Below are 17,893 nucleotides of genomic sequence, written 5' to 3' on the forward strand. Positions count from 1 at the left end.
TCTGAACCACAGAACAGCCTAGTCAGAATAATTTTTCCCTAATCACTGCAAAATAGAAGTCGTGTGAGCCCTTGAAGAACAAAGCCTCTCACCAATAATACATTTTTGGAGCAATCCATCATGTACAATCTCGTTTGTATGAAGTCTGAGCTGTTAAAAAAACAAAAAAAAGGAAGAGGAACTGCCACCTTACCTACTTTAAGAGGGGCAACAGCCCACCACTTGCTCCTCTCTGAAGCAGGCAGGAAAATCTCTTCAATCCCTGCGACCACCAGCGCTGGCAGAGAAGTACAACGACAAGGCTCCTACTGCCAAGAGACAATTCCAGCATAAATCTGCTCCTCTGCTATTGTCTCGTCCTTCGTGATGGATATCCTGCTTCTCCAGCACACTGCTTTTGTGGACTGGCCCTCCCTCTCCTTTATCTGAAGTCCTCTGTAACATCTCCGCTCTGTTTCCATTCCAGTCATTTCCCAAATTTGGGCCGTTTCTTTTTTTTTTTTTTTTTTAATTGCTCTCAATATGTCACTCTATATTACTCAACAGCAGATTTATTTAAACGTGTCAATGCTGTTGCTTAGCAGATCTGGATGCATGTTACAGTTTAAGCCTGTTTCGGGATCACATGCTCTGCTTCCCGATGCTCCCAGCACGTCTGGACCATCCAAAAGGCCGGGCAAAGAAAATGAAGTCCAGCTCTACAGGCAGTCCACTGACCTGTCTAGGACGGTGTCATTAGCAATCCAAGTTAAAAAACAAACAACGATGAAAAAACAACACATAAAAAATACCCCAAATCACCAAAAAACACCCCGGGAGACCTGGGATTTTGCCAAAAAGCCCACCCGATTTTCATCTCAGTCGGGAAGCGGCATCAGATGCTATTTGTCTTCCATTTTCTGCCTTGTACCTATGAGCTTGAATAGGAGCCCATCAAGTAAATGATCATCAAAAGCTCTGAAAGGAGTCCTAATACGGCGCTAATATCAGCTTTCCCCAAGCAGCAAGCTAATTTTATGTAATGGCCTCTACAAATGCCATATAAAAGCCCCGGAAAGCCCAGGTGAGAGCACGTTCTGACCTCTGAAATTAGACTTGGGTCTTTGCTGAGAGGAAAAAGATAATGTGCTGCCGAATCACACCCACAATGTTTTCTGCTCGGGCTTTCCAAGCTCTCTGACCAGGACCAGCGGTGGCCCAGGCTTTGTCTCTGCCCCCCATTTTCCCTTTGAACGTTCACAGCTGAGTAACCGGAGCACCTCATGGCTCTGCACGGCACCCACAAGTACAAATTCATCCGGAGACAAGAGCTGGCCCAACATGTTTATGAAAAAGCCTACGTAAAGCTGAGGAAATGTCATCTTCCTGCAAGGTGCTGAAGCAAGTGAATTGCCTCAGAAGGCACCGAAAGCTGCGGCATGGCCGCTGACAGGACGTTTGTCCAGGCTTCAAGCAGGAGGCCTTCTCCATGGGTTTGTCTCCACCTCAGGCGGCTTCTACATCTTATCTGGGGAGAGTGGCTGGAAAGCTGGGCAGAGGGAAAGGATCTGGGGGTGTTGGTTGACACTCTCCTGAACATGAGGTGCCCAGGTGGCCAAGAAGGCCGACGGCATCCTGGCTTGTGTCAGGAATAGTGGGGCCAGCAGGGCCAGGGAGGTGATCGTCCCCCTGTGCTCTACTCTGGTGAGGCCGCACCTCAAGTACTGGGTTTAGTACTCAAGGACTACAAGAAGGACACTACAAGAAGAAGGACATTGAGGCCCTGGAGTGTGCCCAGAGCAGGGCTAAGGAGCTGGAGAAGGGCCTGGAGCACAAGTCCTGTGAGGGGCGACTGAGGGAGCTGGGGGTGTTTGGTCTGGAGAAGAGGAGGCTCAGGGCAGAGCTTATTGCTCTCTGCAACTGCCTGAAAGGAAGGGGTGGGGAACTGGGGGTCGGCCTCTTCTCACAGGTAACCAGTGATAGGACCAGAGGGAATGGCCTCAAGTTGTGCCAGGGGAAGTTCAGGTTGGAAATGAGGAGACATTTCTGCTCAGAAAGAGCAGTCAGGCGTTGGGACGGGTTGCCCAGGGAGGTGGTGGAGTCACCGTCCCCGGGGGTGCTCAAGGAGAGGTTGGACGTGGTGCTTGGGGACAGGGTTCGGTGGTGACATTGGTGGTAGGGGATGGTTGGACCAGATGATCTTGGAGGGCTTTTCCAACCTTAATGATTCTGATTCTACGTTCACATCCTCAGAAGTGATGCCACCAAGGGATACGACCTAACCGAAGACAAAACTTGCAGCAGGACCTGCTGGAATGGCTGCTGGGGGGCTCCAAAACCAACCCAGGTCCCTTTGGGTGGTGCCTGATGTCCATTCGCCTACAGACCCATTAAAAAAGCCCTCCCCATTTGGATCAATGAAGAGGGCTGTCAGGAGCGAAAGACCCTCATCACTCCACGCACACACAAGACTAAGTAAGATAAAGTATTTCTGAAAGGCAGCGGAGGGAACAATCCCACGCTGGCCCCGAGAGAGCCAGCTGGATGGGCCTAATGATTCTTTTCCAGCAGCAGCTGTGATTGGGTTGATTTCCATTTTGTGTGATTAAAGAGAGAGACAGATAAAAGGGAGAACAAAAAGTCCAAGATTTCAAAAGGCGCTAAAAATAAAATAGTTTGCATTCACTTGGCACCCTACCTTGACAGCATTTTGTACGTTATAGCTAAGCAGTCGTCAAAAACCCCAAAAGGAAGACGCAAACAATTTCCAGGCAGGGAAATCAAGGCACGGAAAGGTTAAAATACTCAGAATCATTGATAAAATCATCAGCAGTAGTGGGTTTAAGGGGCAGGCACTCCTGGCGCACCTTCCTGTATTCATGGCCAAGACCCCTCTCTATTTATTCTTCACGGAGCCAAGGTAATTGTTTCCATCACCCAGCGAGTGTAAATCGATGCAGAGGAGCCCAGCAGCTCCTCAGGAGGAGTTCCAGTCCATTGAGCTGATACCAGTTAACTGGTTTTGCAGAGCCTCTTCGCACCTCAGAAGGAAAACAGACTTTCTCAAAATTAGAAGGAACGAGTTTAGCGGCGGGATGCCCGAAATTAATCCCTTTATTTAAACGCTAACAACCTCAAGTGTCTCTAAGCAGTTGTAAAGGCTTTATTAGCGAAGGCAATGAAAGCCTGCGAGCGGCCAAGTCAAGAAGAAGCCAAGGTTATCAGTAAGTTTCCAAGCATTAACTTCGACAACAGAAGCTCACTCGAGAGCATCTGTAGGGCTGAAGAGGAGGGCAAGGCAGCCGGCGAGGGATGCCAGCACCAGCTTGAGGAGGGATGGATGGAGAGAATCCTCCTGGGAGCCTTTCCCATGGGCATGGAGAGTGAGAAGGTGATCAAGAATGGCACAGGCTTACCGTGGGCACGTTGTGCCAACTTCCAGAGGTCCCTTCCAACAAGGTTTGTCCTATCCGTTAAAGAAATGCCGAGGAGAAGTTGCAGGTCATTGCTGGAGTTAGCCAAAATGGATAAAAAAAATGGATAAATAAAAAAAAAACTCTTTGTAAGCTCTTCATTAAACTGGCAACCTGGAGACGGGGAAATCTCAGCATTTTCCTCTCCTCCACAGTTTAGAAGTTGAGAGAGGAATGTACCTGGTCTGTTACACAAAGGTACCAATTTCACGTTAAAATTCAAGGTGCTTCAGTTGTCAGAAGACTTGATGCCTGCAGGAGGTGATACCCATCCATGAGAGCAACACCGTGCGATTTGATGGGTTGGGTCAATGTCAAGAGACATTTTAAGAGACACTCCTTTCAGGATTCCTCTCTTCCCATCCCTCTGCTCAACCGCTACATAACCACTTCCCCAAATCTTCTCACGTATTTAGCATATGGGGATGCACACAAGGTGTGCACAGCCTGGACTGGATTCCTTCTGGTTACTTCAGCAGGAGGAGAAAAAGAAAGGGTCAGACACTTCCTTTGAATTCAAGGTGTCACTAAGTGACCAAAAAAAAAGGAAAGAAAAAGCTTTGTCCCTCTGAAAACTCAGTACTGGTTCTTGAAAGGAAATCAAGGAATTCAGCTCTCTGGTTCTCACTGGAAGCACAAAGATTGAGTTTCTCCACAGCTGAAAGCTTTCTTCTGTTCCACTTCCCTTTCAGCTTGCTCTAACAGCTGTCTCACCGACATCCACGGCAGACAAAAATCTATAGTTCCTAGCACACCCGTTTTGAAGGGGTTTCAAAGCGGAGAGCACAGTTTTCATCCTTTTATGGTCTATTAAGTCACAAGGCTGGCTTCCTGATTTCACAGGTCTTGATCTAGCAGAAAAACAAGGCCAGTTGCTGGTTTTACATCAGCAGCCTCCAGGGGCACGGCGCACCAGGCTGGGAGTCTCAGGTGCTGGTTGCTCTTCCCTTAATTCTCTAAACCTCTGCAGCTCAATGGGAGCAGTCGTTTAAGTGCTGGTAAACTTACTTTTGGGTGTATTTTTGTGAAACTGAAAGTCAGCAAATGATTTTGTAATTAACAGTGCCACGTAATTCGCAGCTTGATGCACACCACAAGCCTACTCTGCTGAATGAGTAGGCTTCAGGCAAGGGCTGGGCTGCTAATTCGGGGGTGTACGGTGCCCCACGGGTCACCAGACCTTGCTGAGAGATTGCTCAGAGCCAAAAACTTGTGTTTTACAGCTTCTGGAAGACCCAGCTACTCCACTGCAAACACCTGCACCCGTCTGCAAACCTTGTCCACGTTTAGCGAAGAGCTGGCTTCTGTGCATGCCTTGACCCTGGACAATCCTTCTTCCTCCTCCTAACGTCACCAGCTCACAATTTCTCTCTTGTCCAAGGTGATTTTGCAGATCAAGGCTGATCAATCACATCGACTGCTTCTAAACAACCCACACGGGCTCCTGAGGTGCTCCCGACTCTCATCGAGGTCAACCTCACTTCAACCAGAGGGGGGCAAGCACACACATACACACCGGGCGGCACCCTACTGCTCCATGCAGATTAAAAATGCCCTGTCTTAAACTCTTCTGATGGATGGAAATTGTTTTTTTAGCTTTCCCATTTTCCCTTATTGAAGTCTGTGCCCTCCCTCGCGACACCTGAGCAGCATCCCGTGGATACGCACAGTACGGTCACTTGAAATTGAGTTGTAAAGGAGAAGGAGCAGCCATGCCTCAGAGAGCAAACCATGCAGCAGAAAATAAAAACTTTAAATGCTGCATTTCAGAATGCAGGAAAGTGAACAAAACTGCTGGAAAAGTTTCACCAATTTTTTCTTTTCCAGGTAGGAGTGGTACGGGGCTCCCCAACCTATGCGATGGAAAATAGCAGCTGGAAAATACCCACTCCAGGTAAGCTCTCAGAAGGCAGAGACAGCAGCTTCCTTCACGCTACGCTATCTGGAGACAAAAAGCTAGAACAAGCTGTTATCTCCCGAGCTTTGACAACACAGCAACCCAAATCTAATAACGCTTTAGCGAGAGGTAATCCAATAGTTTCGGCTGAGCAATTGTTTCAACAGTCGCAGCGTTCTGGTACAAAGGGAGGTGGAAAATCAATATTTCCTCAGTCCAACCCACGTAGATCTTAAGCAAATGGGGAACAAAATGCTTGGTTTTCCTTCGTCGTCCTGGCAAGCTCAGGGCCCTTCCACAGCGCCCCAGCCAAAGCAGAGCAGGAGCAGAGCTGTGCCAGCTGAAGCAACATCCCCTGGTCCTTATAAAGATAAGTTGGGCACCGTACCTGCAGGGGACCTCAGGAGAGGACATCAGTCACAGCTGGTAATTTGGGCATTGGAAGCAAAGAGCCTGCACGTGAGCTGGGTGTAAATAGTGAAGGACAAGGGATATTTTCAACAACAACACAAAAAAAGTTAAAAAAAAAAGCAAAAATAAATAAATAAAGTCAACAGCCCAGTCACCTCTGATTTTTAGGGCTCTCCATCTTTTCATCCTAATGATGTTCTGTTGGAAAACTCCCTTTAAAATCTCTGCTAATCTGGGATGCCGATGCCATCATTTCCTGGGGAAATACTGATAAACAACTGCTAAGGAAAAAAAAAAAAAAAGGAAAAAAAAGGGAAAAAAAAGAAAAAAAGGAAAAAAAAGGAAAAAAAAGGAAAAAAAAAGAAAAAAAAGAAAAAAAAGGGGAAAAAAAAAGGAAAAAAAAAGGAGGGAGACAGCCAAACAGACGTCTGTGTTCCTCCTCCTCTGGCCTTCAAAGGATCTTCTGCTCCCAAAACCGTTTTGGCCACACAGTTTTTGGTAAATGCACCAAATGCGCTGTGCCACAAGACCAGTAAAGCCCTGGGGCTTTCCAACTGGTCCCAGTGCCCCTGCACCCCGGGGAGCAGGCTGTCAGCCCTGGCATTTCACCTGTGCCTGGCCTCGAGAGCCCACGGCAGGGGAGGGATGTGAACTGCGATTTTACACTGGTTGATAAACATTAATAAGAAATAAATGCCCACGAAACACGTGGGATGGGTTATTACTGCAGCACGTATAAAGGAGGCAGCGAAGCATCAGGAAACTTCGCTTCCCACCTTCAGAGGGGATAATACAGCCCAGCAGAGCGGAAAGAAATGCAAAACATCGTTCATCAAAGCAGCAGCAGCAGGATTTTCTGTCGAAGGGAAGATTTCACAACAAGGACGCTCTCGGCACGGGTGGATTCCTGACAAAACAACGGAGCGACGTGAGCGATCTCTGATCATCTCCTCGCGTGGAGTGCCCAAAAGCTTTCGGGAGCTTTATGAAATCAGAGCTGCTTTATGTATAACAGCCGAAATGAAAAGGTGGGGAGGGAGAGCATCCCCCGTGATATCAGCCCTCTGGAAGCGGAGCTGATTGTGCTCAGCGTGAAGCACGCTGCTCCTCCCACCGAGCCGCAGGCACAGGGGAAATTCAACAATTTGCAGAACAGGGGCCCTGCTTTTGTTCCTCTTGTCCTCCCCCCCTTTGACACAGGCACAGCCGAAAAGACTGCCGCTAATGCCAATTAGGTGATTTGAAGCCGGGCGCCGCCGAGCTCCTCTAAATGCAGCCGCACGAAGCAGCAGGATTCTGCTGGTGACATTTGGGCCACAAATGAAGTCCCCCAGCGCCATAAACAATCAGGTAAAGAAATCTGGGAAGAAATTACCCGGCACACCTCGTCTTCTCGGCCCCCATGAGATCCATCTGAAATGTGTTAATGCATCTGATTATGATCTCAATTATGTACAGAGGCTCCTGCCAAGTGCTCTGCGAAGTTTCTTTGTTGTTAAGTTGGAGGCTGGTGGAGAACGGTGCAGTCATCGCGTTTCAAATTCGATTTGGGGAAAAAAAAACAACATTCTCCTACTTCATCGCTGGCTCGGGATGAGGAGCTGTGGGAGAAGGTCGGTGTGTGGTTCTGCTCCGCTGAAGTAAGAGCAGGAGAAGTGGTGACAGGACTAAAGAGCCTGCATTACCTGGCTTGGGGTCGTAACCGGAGCCCACTGGATTTTCTGCACGCAGCCGTGCCAGAAAATGACTGCGGTTGCAGCTGGCTTTCTGCAGGTATTTCTCCTGAAAGGGGGCAGAAACACCGGGGCGCTCTCCTGTGCACACAAACCTGCGTTCCACGGACCAGAAAACCTTGAAATAGTTTCTGAAAATGCTAAGCTTGATAAGAATGGCTTGCAAAACATCATGCGGGGTTTTTCCCATGCCTGTAAGGGCTGGCTTAGCTGGTACCCGCTGCCAAACTCACTGCGATCCTTGGAGGCAGGCAGGAAAGCTGTTTTTCTTCCCACTGTGCCACACCATCACCGGTTATTTAAATAAAAATTAAAAAAAAATAAATAATAATACACACCTCCCAGGGATATATTCAGTACGTACAACTCGGGAAGAGCGCGCAGATTTTTGTATGGCAAGGCCGACAACCCCACTCGCAGTTCGAGCTGCAGACCGCCCCAACCTGTGTTTTATCTTCTGCTGGCATCCGACCAAGCCTTCACGGCACCGACCAGCAGCTGCTTTCCACCGCAGTGCTGCTTTCCCCCGTTAGAAGCAGAGCCAAGGTCACCTTGCTGAGGGAAAAGCAGGTTTTCAAAGGAGGGTCCCATATATTAAAGGTCTTCTGGCTATTCCCTCTGCCCTTGCAAACACAGTTGTAGCAACGACTGTATAAATACAGCCGAAGAAGGGTCCTAAGGGAGACAAGTAGCATGTAATACCTCTAACACACTTATTTTGCACTGTACTTACATCTATCTGTGACAGAGAGCTGTCTGCATCTCCGAGTGCACTGCTATGAACAACTGCTGCTCAGAGCTAGTGCTGCTCCACAGGATGATGTTAGCATTAGAAAGCCACACTTCAGCTTGCACTGCATGCTAGAGCTTGCATTCGAGCAGCTTAGCGTCCACCTCGAAAGGCTCAGAGCGGGCAGAAAGAAACAAAAAATGCAGATGTGAGGTCTAAACGTTCACCTGAGATGTCCTTTTTGTGTTTCTTCCTAAAAAAACGTGTCGGTGATGGTGAGCTGTGCTCCTGCCTGCAGTGAAATTCGGTGCAAGGACCAAAGCTGGCAGCGAGCACGTGCAAAACCCGGCCCGAGCCGAGTTCTCAGACCTCATTATCGGCAGATCTGCAGGAAATTCAGGATCAGAAGTCCCACTGTCGTGTAGGGCTTTAAACACCAAAGCTGCTTTAATGTAGGCTCAGCTCAGGAGCTGGATCTCAGCCAGCCGAGTGCACTGCCTGGGAAGGAAGTATTTATCCCGGCCAAACACTTCCTAAACAATGTGCTAGGTCCTTGAAAATAAAGCCGACACGAACCGACCGGATTTTAACCCGAAATTCTGTACGTTGGCTTTCCCTCCTGCTGCAGGTAGGGCTGCTTCCCTTCCGCAGCACGCTTATTTTCTCTCCCCTCTTTTTTTTTTTTTTTAAAGAAGAAAAGATTTTTCTCTTTCAGCTTAACTTTGAGGCAAGATGGGAGACCAGAGCCTGGCCTCAAAGAAGTGAGAGCTTTTGAACTGCAAGTCAGCAGGCTCTCACGGGAGCTGAGCTCGAGGGCTGCTCTGGAATAAATCAAAAAGGATTTACTCTTTCACTCCAACAAGGCAGAACCTCCTCTCCTGCCCCAGATGTACGCAGACGGGCAGCTGGGGGAAGGCAGAGAGCTAAAACACAGCGAAAGAAGCAAGAAGGGAACTTAACAACAAAAAGGGAACTGAAACGAGCACCATTATGGCTCGATTGGCACAGCTAAGCACCATCCTGCAGGGCTGCATTTCCTGGAGGAAACCAGCAGCGAAATCTCTGCTGGAAGCAGCTCAAGCCAAGCACACCCGGAGCAGATGCTCCGAGCGCGACACACAAGGACACACGGAGCTCCTGGAGGAATCTTCTGACAGCAAGTCAAAGCAGGGGCTTGAACTGTGTCAGCAGGGCTGCAGCTGTGATTTTTCACGGCTTTGTAGAGTTCAAGGCCAAACGGGACCTCGCGAGCACCCAGTCTGCTGCTTGTGGTCTGGGCCATGGCATTTCATCCAAGTTTTCCTAAGAGCAGGAGTAGGATCAGGATCAGGAGCCAAACCTGAAGGCAGAAGTGATGCCACTTCCCCTTCGCCCAAGCCCAGCTTCTTCAGCGGTTTTGGCAATACCCCAGGGTCTGCCTCTCAGCGAGGGACCCAAATTCCCATCCTCTGGCTCCACTACAGGAGCGACAGGAAAAGTGGAGGAGAAATGTGCTGCTGGCAGCAGTCTCCAGCCTCTGCGGTGTGATTGCCCGTGCTCCCCCATCAACCACACGCCCCAGCATCAGCAGCCCATGGACCAACCCTTACACGGCGAACCTACCTTGGTTACAAAGCTTTTTGGGACAAAAATCTGCTCAAGGAATGAAACTACAGAAGAAAAAAATTCAGATCACGCACGTGGTTTCAGATCCTCACCTCCCTGCTGAGCGCCAGGATTCGGGTCCTGAGGCACGCAGACATCAAGCGAGCGAGCTCAGAGCATCGGCAGCATCCAGTGCTGCTTTTAAAGCCAGAATTTAAACTGCTGGAATCTGAACCTCGTGAAATGCTGCTTCTTCCCCTGCGGCTCTGCCAGCTGCAGTTGGCGAGGACTTGGAGTAAATAAGAAATGATTGAATGAAAGCGGATGGCCAAAAAATAAAAGGGGTCGAGTAAGACTGCACGGTGACACTGCCCTGGTGCTGCCCAACTCTTCGAAGCTTTCCCCATCACTCATTTCTTTAATGTGTATGGTGAGAAGGGAGAACAGTGCTGGAAAACCACACCACAGTGATGTTCTGGTGTTAGAATACAACGAGGGAAGAAGCAGTTTGAAGTCGGGCACGGCGCAGCCTGGTGCTGCAGGGCTCCTTTACGCCTTACCTTCTGCACTGCTTCTTGGCTCGCAGCTGTCCGGCATCACATCAGCTCCTCCTCTTCTTCTCCTCTTCCTCTAAGTGTTGATCTCGAGGGTTCCTCTCCTGTTTAATACAAAAACAGAAACAAGACCACATGTATTTAAGAAACTCATTACCCATCACCTTGAGAGACGCCGCCTAATAGCAAATTGGTGAAAACTCTCCTTCCAGGCCACTTCAAAACAAGAGATTCCTGCAGCCCCAGTGCTCCCACGGGACTGACACCCTTGGAGGACACCAGCTGAGGAAACAGGCACAGCTACTGATAGCTCTCCCTACACCAGACAGCCAGCAGAAGGGATATTTCCAATTCTTTGTAGATAAACAGGACGAGATGTGGGTCGCCAGCTCCAAGGCGGCTCGCAGTTCTCAGCTCCCCTAACAGAAAACATTTCCCCGACAGCACCTGGCAACCAAAAGCTCTGCAGTCACATCCATTCGACCGTTTCCCACCGAAAAAAAAAAGTCAATTTTATTCCTTAAGCTCCAAGGTCAAAGGGGAGCACCGTGAGCCGCCCAGCCCGAGCTGTTCCGCGATGCACCACGAGCTCTCCCTCCAGCTCCAGCCCCAAGCCCAGCAATTCCCAACGTTTCCTCGTCCAGGCTTTTCCCCAGCTCAAATCCCATTTCAGCCACACTTCTGCTGCAAAAAATCAGCTCTCAGCAGCTAAACACACAGCAAACTGACCCAAAACAATACCTCTAGCTACTGAGGACAGCCATTCAGCAGCGGATACCCCCGCGGCGGGCGGCATCTCCTTTTAGTTCGGTGCTGCCCGTCGGGGCCATCCACATCCTGCCTCCGGGCTCCTCCACAGCTCTGGCCGGTCGTAGTTTTGGCGAGGAGCACGAGCAGAGCTCCCAAATCTCCCTCTTCCCACCCTTATTTTCGTTAATGCTTTCCAGCCTCGCAGCCCGAGCTCTGCCGGAGCTCCCCGCGGGGAGCAAAGCGGAGTGGGAGCAGCTCGGCTCGGTGCTGGGCTCCAGCAACGGGACTGGCAGCTGCTTTTAAAAGCTGCCTCCATCGTTTGCTGGCAAAACGCTTCCCAATTCCTGCATCTCTGAGCTCCAAAGAAGTAAACATACCCCGAAGAGAGCTCTTCGGGCTTGGCAAGCTGCGGGACGTGGCGCGTTTCCAGCTGCGCGAGGCTCCGAGATGTTTGCAGAAACGGGAACCAAGAGCCGTGACCCCTCCGCCCCCGATTCCTCCCCGGATTGCAAAGCCCTTTCCAGAGTTCTTCAGAAACGACGAGGGAAGATGTTACCCAACAGCCACAGCTGAGGATTTCGCTTCCTTGTGCCCCACAAAATCCACGCTTTGAGGCTGAACGACACCACCCGCAGCCCTGGCTGGCTCCCTGACCGAGGTCTGGCAAGGTTTTCAGTGACCCCACTTATTCTGGGTCCCTGAAACCCAAGATATGTGGGACCTAAGAATTCAGAGCACAAAGAAATAGAAAGAAACCTTTAGCCCCCCACGAAATAGGACGCCCAAATTGGCATCACCCAAACCAACCTCTCCCCCGCCAGCTCCGGAGCGTAATTCTCATGCAAGCTCTGAACAACATCAGGGTGCTCAGGGGATGAACAACACCCGACAATAAAAGCAAAGCCCCCTTCTCCCATAACCACCGTGTAACAAAATGTAAAAATTACAAGCTGCATTAATGCCAGGGATCAGGAAACAACATCAGCAGCAGGACTGGTACATTCCTCCAGCTCGGCCGAAAAGAAAAGCAGCTTCGCTCTCTGCTCCCCCTCGGAGAAGCGGTGGCAAGGAGCTGTTACGACTTCATTTTATTTTTTATTAGTTTTTACAAGCTAGCTATGCTAAAAGGTTGCACCAGTAATTTAAACTGCAGTTGTCAGCAGAAGTGAAGGACATTGTGGGATACGTTTTATTCCAGCTCTTTTATTGCCTGGCTCCTTGGAGCGATTCAAGCAGCTGAAGGATTTTAGAGGTACTGTCGCAAGGTCCGGCCCTGAGCAAGCTGCTGTTTAAAAAAAAAAAAAAAAAAAACGAAGGAAAAGCACAAAAAGAAAAGCCCCAGCCTTTAAAGAACTGGTATTTGGCATTGAAGGAGACCCGGTGCCAGTTTGCTTCTCTCCTTTACCTTCATTCCCCAGGTGGGATGTGCCATGCCCGGGATGGACACGCGCCGCTTTGCTCGTGCTCCTAGGAGAGGGACAGAGGCCAAAAAACCTCTCGAGGGGCATGGGAAAGCACCTCAAACCTCGAGATTTCCATGGCACAGCTTCCAGAGGTGCTGCTGAGCATCACGGGGACATCAGGAACGAGGTGGGGAGCTCGGCTCCTCCAGCTCCGATCCCAGGAGCCGCTGTGAGCATCCGAAGCCCTGCGGGGTTTGTTTCGCCACGCCGAGGAAACGCCTTTCTCCTGCTGGGTCCGTCCCCGGAGGAGATGGATGTAGGGCTGGAATGCGACCCGGCTGGCAGAGGCAAGCCTCAAACAAGAGCTGGCAAAAGCAGGAGCGTTGTGAAGATTCCCGAGCCAGCAGGCATCTGCTTTTCGTCCAGGCACCGCCTCGGGGTCCTGCTGGACTCCGCGCTACCGACGATTAAAAAGCGATTTAGTTTGCTTTGGCCGAAGCAGCAAGTTCCTGTGATCAACCTCAGCTGGAAATGCACGAGGAGCTGCTCCCTCGTCCCGATTCAGGTCCTGATTTGGGTACGAGGCAGCTGAACCGGGGTGCCCGGTGCTTGGGGCGCAGGCGGAGGCAGCCTCGCCGGCTGCGGATCTCGGTGCCCAAGCTCTGTAGGCTGAGGCAGCTTTATTTGGTGCCTCAAAAGCACCTCTGCTAGGAAGGTTTCTGCTGGAAACGATGCTCTGAAGGTCATTTATTCGACCTGCAGAGATGGAAGCCTTAGAAGCGAGTTTTCAGCCCCACACCAGCAGCCTTAGAACCAGGCTCGGGGTTTTTAAGCTTTAGATGTGTTTTTTTTTGTTGTTTTTTTACTGCATTAAAAGCCTTTCGGGTCACCTTTGATGCAAGGAGCCATCCAAAAGGAGGCAGCTGGTCAGACGGCCTCTCAGCACAGCCGTAGCCATTCCCTGGGCACGGGTTGAGAGCCCCACGACCCCCCCCGTGCCATCTGCATGTGCTGCTTTGATGCGTTATCCATCGGCGAGCTGAGGTCTTTCCAGATTTCCAGGAGGCATCCAAGGGGATCGAAATATTTCATGTGAAAACGACCCCTCTAATCTTTGACACACGAGTTGCTGCTGCTTACAGTACAGTAGGGCAAGGCGAAGCTGCGTCCCTGAGCAAAAAGTGATGGACAAGGGGGAAATTCCAGTGTGGAGACCAAAGGAGGACACAGAGGGGGTTTAAAGGGCTCAGCAGGGCACGGCCGAGGCAGGAGTTTGCTCTTCTGCCCTCCTCTCTTCCCTCTTTGGCTGAATTTGGCCATTTTCTTTTGCTGTTCCTTTCGGTGCCCACTGAAAAGCTTTTACCTTCGCCCCTTGGTACCAAAACCATCACAGCCTGCTTTCATCTCGCCTTTTCCCTCCGATTATATCCACTCGCTTCCCTATTTTCTTTCCTTCCGAGCCTCTCATCCACATCCCTTTTTTCCTCCATTCCTCTGCCCGTACCGTCATTATTTCCCGCATTGTCCGGCCTTCTATTTTGCCATCAAAAACCTGCTCTCAGTTCCCTTATTTCAGCTCAATCCCCCGCGCTAAGGGAGCTGAATATATCCACTGAGGCTCCAGCAGCAACCTAACCCAGAAATACACCCGTGGGGTTCAACACCGTAATCGATGTGGGCAGAGGGGTGAGGTGATGAAGACATGGAGCCATCCGCCATCCGCTTTCTATTTAGCGAGAAAATCCTAAAAAATGCGAAATTCAACCCTGCTGGGCAAGGCAAAGATTTTAGGATCGCACTGCAAGGACAGAAATTTAGGTTTGTGTAATTGTACAGAGAGGGGGAGATGAAAGCAAGTTGTGATGTTTCTGGTAGCGAGGGGTGAAGGCAAAAGCTTTTCAGTGGACGCTGAAAGGGACAGTAAAAGAAAATGGGCAAATTTAACAAAATAGGGAAGAGAAGGGGTCAGGAGAGCAAATCGTTATAGTCAAGTATCCTCCAGTGCCATTTAGTGCCGTGCTCTTAAAACAAGTTTGTGAAGAGCAGGGATAAGCTCAGCTTGTTATGAAGCTAACAAAAACAATTCATTTCCCAGCAACGAGCTGCGAAATGACTTTTTTGTTCCCAAAAGTCCAGCCCAACCCTGCCAGCAGCAGATCAGCTCCGACAGCCTGCTCCTACCCTTTAACTCCAGAGGCTGTTCAAGTCAGGAGCTCCAGCATCCCTTGGAGGTCCTCTTTTCCACGACCGAGTAACTACTGAGATCCCAAACTGACCAAGGTCCCCTTTAAAACCCCCCTAAATTCCTTCCACGTGCCCAAGCCTGCCCATTGAGCTGATAAGGCGATGCCTAAGGAGTGTCAGGACCTCTTACTCTTACCTCTGAGGAAGGCAACGGCGAGGAAAAACTCATTTTGACCTGAAAATACCTGGCTGTGTGCCCCCCCAGTGAGCCCAGTTACCTGCTCTCAGCCGAAGGACAGCTTCCAGAGCTGCCAAAGCTTGGCCAAAGAGAGAAAAAAGCCAGTCCTTCCCGGGAATCTCCTCCAGTGGTGGACCCCAGCACGTGCCTGTTTCATAATTTCACCTCCGCCAGCCTCGGCAGCATCCTACACCCTCTCTCCGTGCACGGGATTTGTGTTTTGTCCTCCCTCAACCCACCAAAGGCAGTGGGAGATGTGAGGATTTCAAGCCGATGGATTTTCTCCCCCCTCCAGGCACTGCCCCGCTGCTCTTCCAGCTTTTCCCACGTCTATTTTAACACACGGATGTCGGAGCTAAATAAGCTGCCCTGCTAATCTTTCCATGCAAGCAGTTTTGGGAAGCGAAAACATCCTTTTTGTTTGTATTTCCCAGTCCCCACAGATGGCACCGCTGGCCCCTGAACTACTGGGAACTGGGAATTGTTCTGGGAAATGGGGGGGGCTCGCTGGGCATGCCCTCCTCCTCTGCCCACCCCACACCTCTACCACGGGGTGTTACGCTCCATTTCCTTTTGCTACAGACAAAAGGAAATGAATTAAGTGGGAAAAGCCGTCCTTAAAAACACATCTGCTTCCCTACTGACCACCAGATGAAAATAACCTGAAAAACTTGAAAAATTTAAGTATTAGCCTACAAATTTAAGACAAACACATCTTTCAAGGACTCACACATTTCTCCTCCCAGCCAGGACTCCTGCAGGTCTTTGCTCTCACTGATAACTTTAATTTTAACACGCACAAGCTTGAGGGAGGTGTTCAGCGATGCTTAAGCAACGCAGCTTTTCTCCCTCCTCCTCCTCCTTTTCTCCTTCCCCCTCCACGTTTCCAAGCTGGCTCCACTTTGGTGGATTTTCATGGGAACTGCAAGAGGAGACATCTGCCAGACGTCAAATCACTGCTCCCAGGAGTGGGGGCATGGCAGCTTTAAAGGCCAACGGTCACCGTGCTTTTATTTTTCTTTTTTTTTCCTCTTTATTTTCCTTTTGAATCGTTGGAGCTGTCTCTGTTCTCAGCCTCGTTCTCCAAAGCAGCTGAGCCGTTTTCACCGGAGCCTTCCCCAAAAGCGCAACTCCTGGCTGACAATTAGGGGACGACAAAACAAAAGCAACTGAAAACAGTTTTTTTCCTCTCTTTTCCTCCCCTTACCCACCTTTACCTGCAGTTTTTGTTTTGTTTCGTTATCCTATTTAGGCCCTGTAGTCCTCTGGAAGAAAACCTCACCATTTTACCCATCCACAGGAGTTCCGCAGCACCCAAACACCTCTTTGCAAACAAAAACATCCATTTTCATCGTGAAGGTACCAGTTTTACACGAGGCACCCTAACAGGCACATTTTAAGCCAAATTCTCTTCAAACATCCTGCATCACAGCAGGGCACCTGAGCAAGAAGATAAAACGCTTGTTGTGACACTCAGCATTTCCATCATCAGGGCTTCGCATCATCCACGAGCTCTTTTTTTTCCTTTGGAAAGTCTCCAGGAGCCCCTGGAAAAAATCCCAGACACCTTGCTGCCTCCCATCACCTGCTGCCTTTATCTACGCCCCAAATCCAAGCTGCACAAAATCCCATATTGCACAAAATCCCATACTGCACGAAATCCCACACTGCACAACCCTGTGGCACCCTGACCAGGGACCAGCTGGAAAATTCTCCGGGTGTTTATGGTGGAGCACGTGTGCTCCTGTAGGGGTACACTCAATTTCCAACATTATAGGGGATTTTTATAAGGGATTTCTCGGAGTGCATCCCATTTTCAGGCGAAACCAGCCAGCAACTTTACGGCCACTGAGCTACTTGGGTACAGGGAGAGCTCCAAATTCTTTGCTATCAACACATTTCCCATATTAATCTTCCCCAAATGATCCATAGAGGAAATTTATGGGTGATGCTCTATTAAAAGCCCCGCTAACTCTTGCTCTAAACCTATAAAAAAAAATACCTACGCCTTGAGAGATTGTGCACAGGGAAGGACAATCTGTTTTCGTGTGTGTTTGAGAGCACGTTTTTGCAAATTTAAACTAAAATAGCTCCCAGATGGAAGCCGTATCATTCCAACCTCAACCTTAAAAACACTTCTTTTTTAAAAAAATACACATTTAAAATGCAAAGCTTCGGGAAATTTGGCCCCACGGAAAGGCTGGCACTTCGCGTCCTCGGAGGCACGGCGTAACGAGCCTCGGGATTTTGTTTTTGGGTGAAAGATTGGAATAATAGGGCAAAGTTAGTGGCAGCGAAGTTTGCCCTCTTGCTACAATGCGTGCAGCAGACTGTGGAAAATGTCTTTACAAAGCTCCAGGCATCCACAGAAGCAGCCGGAGTGGGGAGCGGATTCCCTCGCCCTCCATCCACTGACTGTAAGCAGCTTTCTTCTGCGGATCAGTAAAATATATGATATTTATGATTTAAAGAGCCCCGTGTAGATGTAACACGGCTTTAATGCTCTTCCAAGTCACAGCTTTTTCCCCTCTAAAGCTTGAATTTAGCTTCACATTTGCATCAGGGCTGCGTAATGCAGACGACGGCGCGGCTCAGCCCTTCCTGCTTGTTCTGCTGCAGGAGAGGGAACAAAAAATGAGGCTTTTTCCCAAGAAAACTGACATGGAAACGTAGAGAATGGGAGGAGATAGGGGAGACGAAAGCAGGATCTTTGCTTATTTCGGACAGGGCAGGAGTGCAGTCAGCACCTGGCTTTTTTTGGCTTCTTCCAGGTGTTGGAGGGGTTTTATGTATGCATCAGGTGGGAAGGATAAAGGTGGAAATGGTTTGACCCGCAGGACTCCAGGGATGGAAAGGTCAGCCCCTCAAAGCCCCCAGCAGAGTCAGAAAGCATCACCAAAGCTCTCACTCTGCCTGCTGGAGGAGAAAAACCTGGCCGTGACGGAGAGAGAGGCAGG

At 49.8% G+C, this 17,893-nt stretch overlaps 1 protein-coding gene across 4 annotated transcripts in view; it reads right to left on the reverse strand.

Moving 5' to 3' along the window:
• Positions 1-17,893, reverse strand: part of EXTL3 (exostosin like glycosyltransferase 3) — a 106,282-nt gene that overhangs the window by 32,071 nt on the left and 56,318 nt on the right. For 3 of the 4 annotated variants that reach the window (XM_068678940.1, XM_068678939.1, XM_068678938.1), the window contains exon 3: positions 10,368-10,465. The gene's annotated coding sequence lies outside the window, so the exon portion shown is untranslated. Of the gene's footprint in view, positions 1-10,367; positions 10,466-11,102; positions 11,431-17,893 lie in introns of those variants that run through there. The other variant, XM_068678942.1, reaches the window with a different exon arrangement.

Source organism: Anas acuta, chromosome 3 (assembly GCF_963932015.1).
Source record: "Anas acuta chromosome 3, bAnaAcu1.1, whole genome shotgun sequence".
In the NCBI taxonomy this organism is placed as follows: domain Eukaryota; kingdom Metazoa; phylum Chordata; class Aves; order Anseriformes; family Anatidae; genus Anas; species Anas acuta.